This window comes from Epinephelus lanceolatus, chromosome 6, assembly GCF_041903045.1.
Source record: "Epinephelus lanceolatus isolate andai-2023 chromosome 6, ASM4190304v1, whole genome shotgun sequence".
In the NCBI taxonomy this organism is placed as follows: domain Eukaryota; kingdom Metazoa; phylum Chordata; class Actinopteri; order Perciformes; family Serranidae; genus Epinephelus; species Epinephelus lanceolatus.
Genome location: NC_135739.1, coordinates 35,078,713 through 35,087,137, shown reverse-complemented (window position 1 = coordinate 35,087,137; position 8,425 = coordinate 35,078,713). Strand labels below are relative to the sequence as shown.

Genomic DNA, 8,425 nt, shown 5'->3' with positions numbered 1-8,425 from the left:
TGGATATTTTTCCCTCTTGCTGTTTCACACAGACAAACAACATAATCCTCCACATTTTTAATTCTCTAATCCACATTAATTACACCAGCGGCATATGAGAAGCTGGTAAAAACTTTATTATTGTGTTAAATTGGCTGTTGAATGTGGCTCCACACCTCTTCCTTATTTGTGTAAAAGGGCAGAAACAACATCAGTGCAGCTTGAGCAGCCGCCGGCCTGGCAAATACTGAAGAAAGTATTTGTCTTAAGTCTACAAGAATCACAAAGTACACTCACATCTTTCTTTTAGGGTAAATGAGCAAATATGCACAAAGAGGGACCACTGATCAAAAATAAATAGATAAGGCCTCCTTGACTCTAGCAGCTGCCTTGAGGGCAGTTCTGCTATTGCGATGCAGTTGAGTATTATATAGCTGTGGTGCACTACAGTAGGTAACAGCTTTCATCAGGGACAAGGGTTCACAAGGGGTCAGATGTGTCAGGTAAGAGGTGGCATATTATACAGTCAGCTGATATGAAAGAAAACACTGGAGGAGCAGCAGCTTGGAGAAAGAAAAAGGTAACAAGATAAGCTGAGGAAGAAAGAAATGGCTGAGCTGAAGTGATGGAGAAGTTGAGCTTTTTATTTCAGTTCTGCAATTTACAAAACAATTCTGTCACTGGTTGATGCTAATTCTGGGTTACATCAACCCGGTTAATTAGTGGAAGTGTAAATCACAAGTTTCATCACAATATTATTATTACTACTGATTAAATTAGCCTCCACTAACATGCATGAAATATGGCTTTGCAACGAAAACTTTTTACACATTTCTTTTTACAGCATTTCTAACCTCACCAATATCAGTCTTAAAGAGCCAGGAGTATTTCTCCCTTTGAAACTGCCTGTTGAAGGTGGGAATTTCACTTCATTATTCTGCATCGCTGTTCTGTATATAAAGTACAATCAAGGAATGGGGGGCAGTGTTGTCTCACCTTTAAGTTGGCAGAGGATGTAGTAACAGCACCAAATCAAAATCTATGTAAAACGGACAGCCAGCAGAGAGGGACCATGGACCACTGCCGGAAGATGTCAAAAGCAGGAAGCAGCAGCTAACTCAAAAGGAAAATACCAATAATGTCCGCACACTGGGAAGACAATGAGGTCAGGGAGCTCCTTACCCTCCAAGCAGAGGACGAGATCAGCCACCATGTAACAGGGACGGTAACTGTTTGTTATTGCCATGTTAATGCAATTGTGTGTTTATAAAGTGCTGTTGATGTTATATGTCACGCTTGAGGCCGACGCTGGTGTGTTATATGTCATGCCCCTCATGCCTCTTTTGTTTCCATAATGCCAGCATGCTCTGTAAAATCAAACACTGGAGCAGCATGATACTGCTGTTGTTTGGTTTGTTAAAAAAAAGCTACAGGGTTTGGTTTTTTGCTTTTTTGGGGGGGATTTTGCCTTTATTTGACCATGCCTTTGTACATGAAATGCCCACACTAACCACTGAGCTACTGGGCACCCCATGAAGAAAAAAGAAATAAAAAAGCACAAGAAAAAGTGGCATAATAAAGAGACGGCCGACACGTCGTCTCGTGTCATCTTGTTTCACGCATGTTTAAATGACAACAAAATGCAGTTTTTTTCCTGCTAGGCCGATGCAATTATAGGCAAAACACTGCAAGCTATAAAGTGCAGGTAGACAGGTTTTTTTTTTTTAACATTTCACCAGATCTAGCTGATTCCCCATTTCCAGCTAAGCTAAAGACAGAAAATTATTGCATTTCCCAAAATGTTGAACTGTTCCTTTAAGTGGAAGAAACGATAGCAGCACTGCCCTTGAGGCTCATAATCCAAATTGTTCCAGTAGAGCTGCCTGATGTCATTGGGACGCTCCGAGGGACACAGCAGCTGTAACCTTCCATCTACCGAGAGTCACTGTCCAATTGCACAAGAGTAGCTTCAGGAGGCAATAAGTCATCTATCACATCTATTGAACGCTCTCGGTCACCAGTAGGAACTGCAGCAGCATCAATTTAAGTTAGAACCTTTAACAGTGACATTCTCTCCACCCAGAGACTTTGGCCTGTAATAGACAAAAACAATCATTAGACCTTTACAATAAAAAATACTGGAATACTGTAATGTTGTCTGGTTTGAAAATGTGATTAAGCTTGTAAGTTTCCTACTTTAACAGCTTCCTTTACAGGCCAGTCATTGAAAATGCCAATATTTGGATTTTATTTCTACTGGCCTAAACTTTCAAATCTGACACCTTTGAGCTGACTCCAAATCAGTGTTATATTTACAGGCAAACTCAGGGAAGTCTTCCCCCAGTAACTTCACATCTCAGTGATGTGTAGACTTTTGAAAGGATGGAATAAATACTTTCTCATTGGATCAAGGGCAAGATGTGGGAGGTCCATGCATACATTCTACTCTGAAAACATGACACTGGATGGTGATGCACATCAGGAGTCTTGATATTCTTGGAAAAAATAGGAGTTTGACACTAAGAAATCTCAGCATGTGGTCAAGTAATCGTTGACTAACCACTATTGATTTTCAGTCCTGTCAGCCCTCTGCAAATATGGCCATTCTGTGTTACAGTAGACAGTAAATGTTCTACTTTTGCACCCCTGAAAGTAACACAAGTGTTCAGCAAACTTCCTGGAAAACAAAAGATTAAGTTAAAAACAAGAAGTGACAGAGCTTGGCTGAGTGACCTGTATGAACTTTACCTTGGCAGTCTGACAGCGGAGGCAGACGAGGCCTGTCTTGACCTAACCCGTCCATTCTCTGGGGAGTTCCATCTTCAGGACATCCTGCTCACTCTGATGACACGCCTCAGAAATCATCTGTTATTTCCAGCAGTGTGGACACCACTGTATCAGCAAGATGAAGGAAAAATGAGCAAAGAAAGCTTTCATAGCAGTGAGTATGGGTTTCTATGGAATTATTGTAATATAGTAAGGATGTATCAGAACACCCACCAATTTTGTATATGTCTTCTCAGAGGAATGATTCAACATGCTGGGAAACAGGCCTATTTGCTTCTTTGTTTGTTGTTTTGTTTTTGTTTTTTACATCAAGATAGATGAGAAGATCAGTACAACGCTTACATCTGTCCAATGAATATGATGCTAAACTTGGTTAGCTTAGCTTAAAACTGGAAGTGAGGACACAGCCTGGGTGTAGCCTTTATTTAATGTACAGGCATGAGAGTGGTATCAATTTTCTCATCTAGCTCTCTTGAAAAAAGCTTTAAGGTGTCAGAGATTCCCACACATGTCGATTAAAACATCTGCCACCACGTTTTGATTTTCTATTTTTGGAGATGGACCGTTCATTAGGTGTGCTGTTGGAATATATATATACACCGTTCAATTATTTATAGCTCCACATTTTTGCAGCGTGGAGTGTACTCTGGGCACAGATGGAGCGGCAGGACGTCAGCACAGTGAATCAACCATTCACCAACCATTTTGCAAACTGCTGTGGGTGGGAGGCAGGGCAAGGGACACAGACTGCTATATAACACACAGGCAAGAAAATAAAGGAACCAACCGTCATCAGCTACCACCACACAAAGGCTCTAATTCTGTGGGAAACTCTGAAGTGTCACTGCCAAAATGTCAAACTATTCCTTTAAATTTAGGCCAGTCTCTGAACCCAGTGGCCATCTGTCTTACAACGATAAGCCTCCGGGGCAACAGCCGATATTTTAGTAACTCCAGAACAGCCTGCAAAGATCCAGGCCAACACTTCTTCTTCCATTTGTAGCTCATTTTGGCTAATCTCCGTGAAGAGATATTTGAGTTACATGTAGGGATGTGCACGATTAGTTGAACACTCAATTTAAGGTTGCTACCGTCACTTGTCAGCTCTAGGACCCTACAATACCAGAATGACAACACTTCCACTGACTCCTGTGGTGTGCTGAAGTTAAGCCTCACACGCCCTCTAGTGGGGCATGAGGGCATTACCTTTCCGACCAGAAAACCCATTCACTTACAGTATGTCTGACGCGCACTTGCTTGTAAGTTGATGAAAACGGCCTTGTTTTTACTTTTAGGTGTCTTGGTCATATTAAGTCATGCTTTTAAGTTGTTTTTTTTTCAAGATGTAGAGAGTAACATTATGGTAGACAACTGTTTGTTTTTTTTTCCTGTAAACGGGTCACCGATGCTCCTATTACGGTAGATCATGGTAGATTATGCTTTTAGGTTTGCTTGACTTTGGAAACGCACAAGAATTCCTGGTCGGCAGCAACGCAGCAATACTGAAGTTCAGTCAGTTCTTGGTCGGATATGCAACGCGCTGTCCTGCCACTAGAGGGCACATGACCAACTTTCCGCTTGATCAATGTGTGTCGCTACTCTGGTATTGTAGGATCCTAGCCAGCACTAGAGACACTAGTTGATCAAACTTAGCATTTCAACTGCATTTAAAATAGGATAAGGTTATTTTAATAAGTGATTATAGCTGTAGAGATATAGTTATAGTGACATAGCCTAATATAGCCAATATTCTTTTGGACAATGTTTGACCTTATAGATTAAAGTGTGCCCAGTCTTGACTGTTTTCATAGTGTTTTCTTACTTTTAGACTAGTCAACTAGTCTGAGTTAAAAAGTTGGGGCAATTCCTGATCTACATATGAATGCAGGTAATTTAAATATAAAGCCATATTTGCTCCATCTCCACACGGACTCTACCTGCTGCTCAAACATGATTGGTCAATACCTCTCAGACTACAAATGGAAGCCACAATGCTTGGAATACAAAAACATTGTCTCATTGATTCTGTATACATACACAGATATCTGTTTAAAGAGATTAACTAAAGGCTAAATGCACACTGTGCCAACTGTGTTTATATACAAAGCAAAAAATACAGAATAATAAAGGAGAAAATAAAACAGTAAAGATCAGATCTGTATCAGCAGATATTCAGTATTAAGCAGACTGGAGGCAAAAACCTGATCAGGCCATATTTTTGTTGTTATAATAACATCTTTTAGTTACTTCCAGAAAGCTGTGGCATGTAGCCACACTTTTTTTAAGGACACCATCTGATCATCATCCCTCAGTTGAAAACAAACATTGGCCGTTTTTTGGTCTAAAATCTGGCCGTTGGGTTTCTGCATTAAATTTGTGTGCAATGCTATAACACGCATCACATCTGTGAGCATATTTGAATACTGAGGACTCTGACTTATGAGTAATGCATCACCACTAGCACTGCCTTCTCTGTTTAATGAAGTACATTCAATATAATTTTGCCAAAAAGTTATGAATATGAAACACAACCTGTTTGTTGGAGATAAGTTGAGCAGCATTCCTCCAGAAATAAGCATTTTTATTATAAAGTAAATCTATTGCAGTGTATGAAATAAGTATGATTTCACACACACACACACACACACACACACACACACACACACACACACACTACTGCATGCTGTCTGTTGCATTAAATCAAATCAGCGGAGAGAGAGCTCTGGCCTGAATGATTGACAGCTGAGTCCAAATCGATTCTTGTTGAAATCTTGAAACCTTTTCATGCAGCGATGGTTGATTGGACAGCTAAGCTGAGTTATGGAGGTCAGGCAGTTGCTCTAATAAAGCCAAGGTCACGGTTCTTGGTGAAAACATCCAAAATTTAAATCAAACAGCAACATGTCATCCCTTCGTATCTTCAAAACTCAAACTGTATTTCAAGTGAATATTGTATGAGGTCATTCTATGTATCGTGACTTTAATTGCTAATGTCAGGACTAACTGAAGTGAGGATGAGTCAAATTATAACTATATTCCTTAAACTTTTGCATGGAGCTGTCTTGTTGCATGAAGGTACCTACATTTTCTCTGAAGTTTGACCTTGTTAAAAGCAAAATCCCCAGTGAAACAAAATTGACCGGATGGGCTGCATCAGGAGAAAGGGTTGAACTCCTGGAAAAAACAGTTTTCTCTGCTATTTAATATTTTACGAGTGTATTTTAACTGTGTTTGTGCTCGGAAAACATAGGCAATAAGAATGCATTATTCAAGAAGGTTTCCATGTTTGTTTTCTGAATTTCTGTCAGTAGTCATTAGTCTTCATTTATTCTCCTCTCCTGGTCCCCCGGAGCAAAAAAAGCTCAGGAATATGACCCCCACAGCGTGTGACTCACAGAGCACACAAAGGCCATCACTGAAGTAAATATCCACTCTTACTTACTGCCAGATCTTTTTTCTTTTTTTTTTACATGGCTGCGTTGACTCGGATGCTCGACACAGTAGGTGAATTTCTGGGCAAAGTACCAGGACTCTGTGGAGAATGTCACCACATTTAGATGCAGCCAAATCAGTCTATTGTTTGCTTTTATACTTTAAGCCACTAATGTTTGTTATTAGAATTCACAAAAGGTCATGAAGTAGCACAATCAATGTTGGCATTTTTCGTTTATGCATTAATGCAGACAAACAATAAAGACCTTTTTCGTGGCAGACGTTTTGACTTGTTGTGGCAATGAAAGCACAAGTGTAATTAATAACACTCATTACGACTGTGTTTAAAGGTCCAGTGTGCAGCAGATAGGGTGATGTATTGGCAGAAATGGAATACAATATTATTAGTATATTTTCTGAAAATAAGAATGGTTGTGTTTTTGTTACCTTAGAATGAGCTGTTATATCCACGTATGGAGCTGGTCCTCATCCACAGTGATCACCATGTTGCACCTTCAGGTCTACAGTAGCTCAGAACAGATAAACCAAACACTGGCTCCAGATGGGGTCGTTTGTGCTTTCACAACCACCACCATAGTTAGCAGCTCCTCCAAGACAACAGCATCTGAAAAACATTGATATTTTAACGTGAAACTGCTTTATTCAGTGTTTTTACCGGTTTAAATCACCTGGTCTGAGACCTCTGCGCATAATACAGCTCCTGGTAAAAACCTCCCGAACATCTGGATCAGAAATTAAGTGAGCACCAGTGTTGGGAGGTAACACTTACTAGTAACTTGCTATAGTGACAAAATTACTTTTTATATGTAATTACTAAAAAAAAACTTAAGTGATTATATTACAGTTATCCCAAAAACAAATAACTCATTTCAACAGTGTTTTTGTTATCACATCACTACTGACTTGAAATATAACAATCACATCGGTGGATTCATTTTAATGTAATCGTCATGCTGTGCATGCATGTCACAAAGCAGCAAGCTAGTTTGGAAGATGGAAAACACTTACTTTAGCGGCTGGAAATATTCCCATTACTTTGAGATTGTCGGGAGGAAAGATGACATAAACACTGTTGCTGCAGGAAGGCCTGGTGGCACTAACACCCACTGCAAAAAACACACCCTCAGTCCTCCAGTCTGAAACACCTACTACGACCAACAGCACAACATCATAAAGCTCCAGGAAATACATCCCACCAGAGGTGAGCCCTCCTCGTCTACAGAGGATGGCTGTAGCCTCACAGTGGCTAAACAACCAAAACTGGACTTTAATCGTGGACAGCTGCAGGCTACAAAGAAGTAATGAAGCTTGTGGCTGGACTCTGTCTGTTAGACAGAGTCTTGAGAAAATACTGGACACAGACAAGAGAAGACCCTCAAGTAAAAAAAAAAAAAAAAAAAAAAAAATGCCTTTAGCTTCAGGAGCTGCCAATTACCCTGATATCCACACAGAGGCACACATAAGGAGTCTTTTGTGTGGGATAACAGAGCAGTAATATAAAAAGTAGTGTAAGTTTGACGAATTACTATTAGCAGGGAGTAACAAGTAAAGTCATAATATTACTTTGGAAAATACTATTGAGTTATTAGTAATATATTACATTTTTTATAGTAATGAGCCCGACACTGGTGAGCACACATTAGCAGGTGCTGGCCTAGCAGGTCGTTTAATCACCTGGTCCGTTTGTTCTGGGGAGGTATAGACCTCTGCGGATAACTCTGCGTTCGGTAAAAACCTCCTGATCAATGAACACTGGAGGAATTCTAGCCAGGCGAAGTTTCCAGCTGGTTGCAATCTGCAATCCTCACCACTAGATGCCACTAAATCCCTCTAAATCCTACACACTGGACCTTTAATGGGTAGTTGCTTTGGTAGTCTAAATGCTGGCTCCAGTGGTGTAAGGTAGCTACAACAGGCCAGAGTGCACACTAGTTAATGGTTACAAATCACACACACACACACACACACACACACCATTGGGCGTAACTATACCATATATAATAATAATAATAATAATAACATGTGTGACTATTATCATATCTAACTTGCTATCCTAACGCCAGGGACCCACCGCCCGCGGAAGCGCTGCGAATAGCCTTGAAGCGCCGAGAAGCAAAGCCAGTTTCCTTTCGGCGCCCATGTTAACCGATTGTGTAATCCACACCGGCCGCGCCGCACAGCTCCGAGGCTGGCCCTGCAGCGATCA

The 8,425-nt window shown here is 40.5% G+C and overlaps 1 long non-coding RNA gene across 1 annotated transcript; it reads right to left on the bottom strand.

Moving 5' to 3' along the window:
- Positions 1–626: 626 nt before the first annotated feature.
- Positions 627–8,425, bottom strand: LOC117253739 (uncharacterized). The gene is made up of 5 exons (XR_004501422.2): positions 8,291–8,425; positions 7,228–7,325; positions 6,646–6,823; positions 2,728–2,871; positions 627–2,072 (listed from the first exon to the last, which is right to left on the bottom strand). It is a non-coding gene; the product is annotated as an uncharacterized LOC117253739 (long non-coding RNA).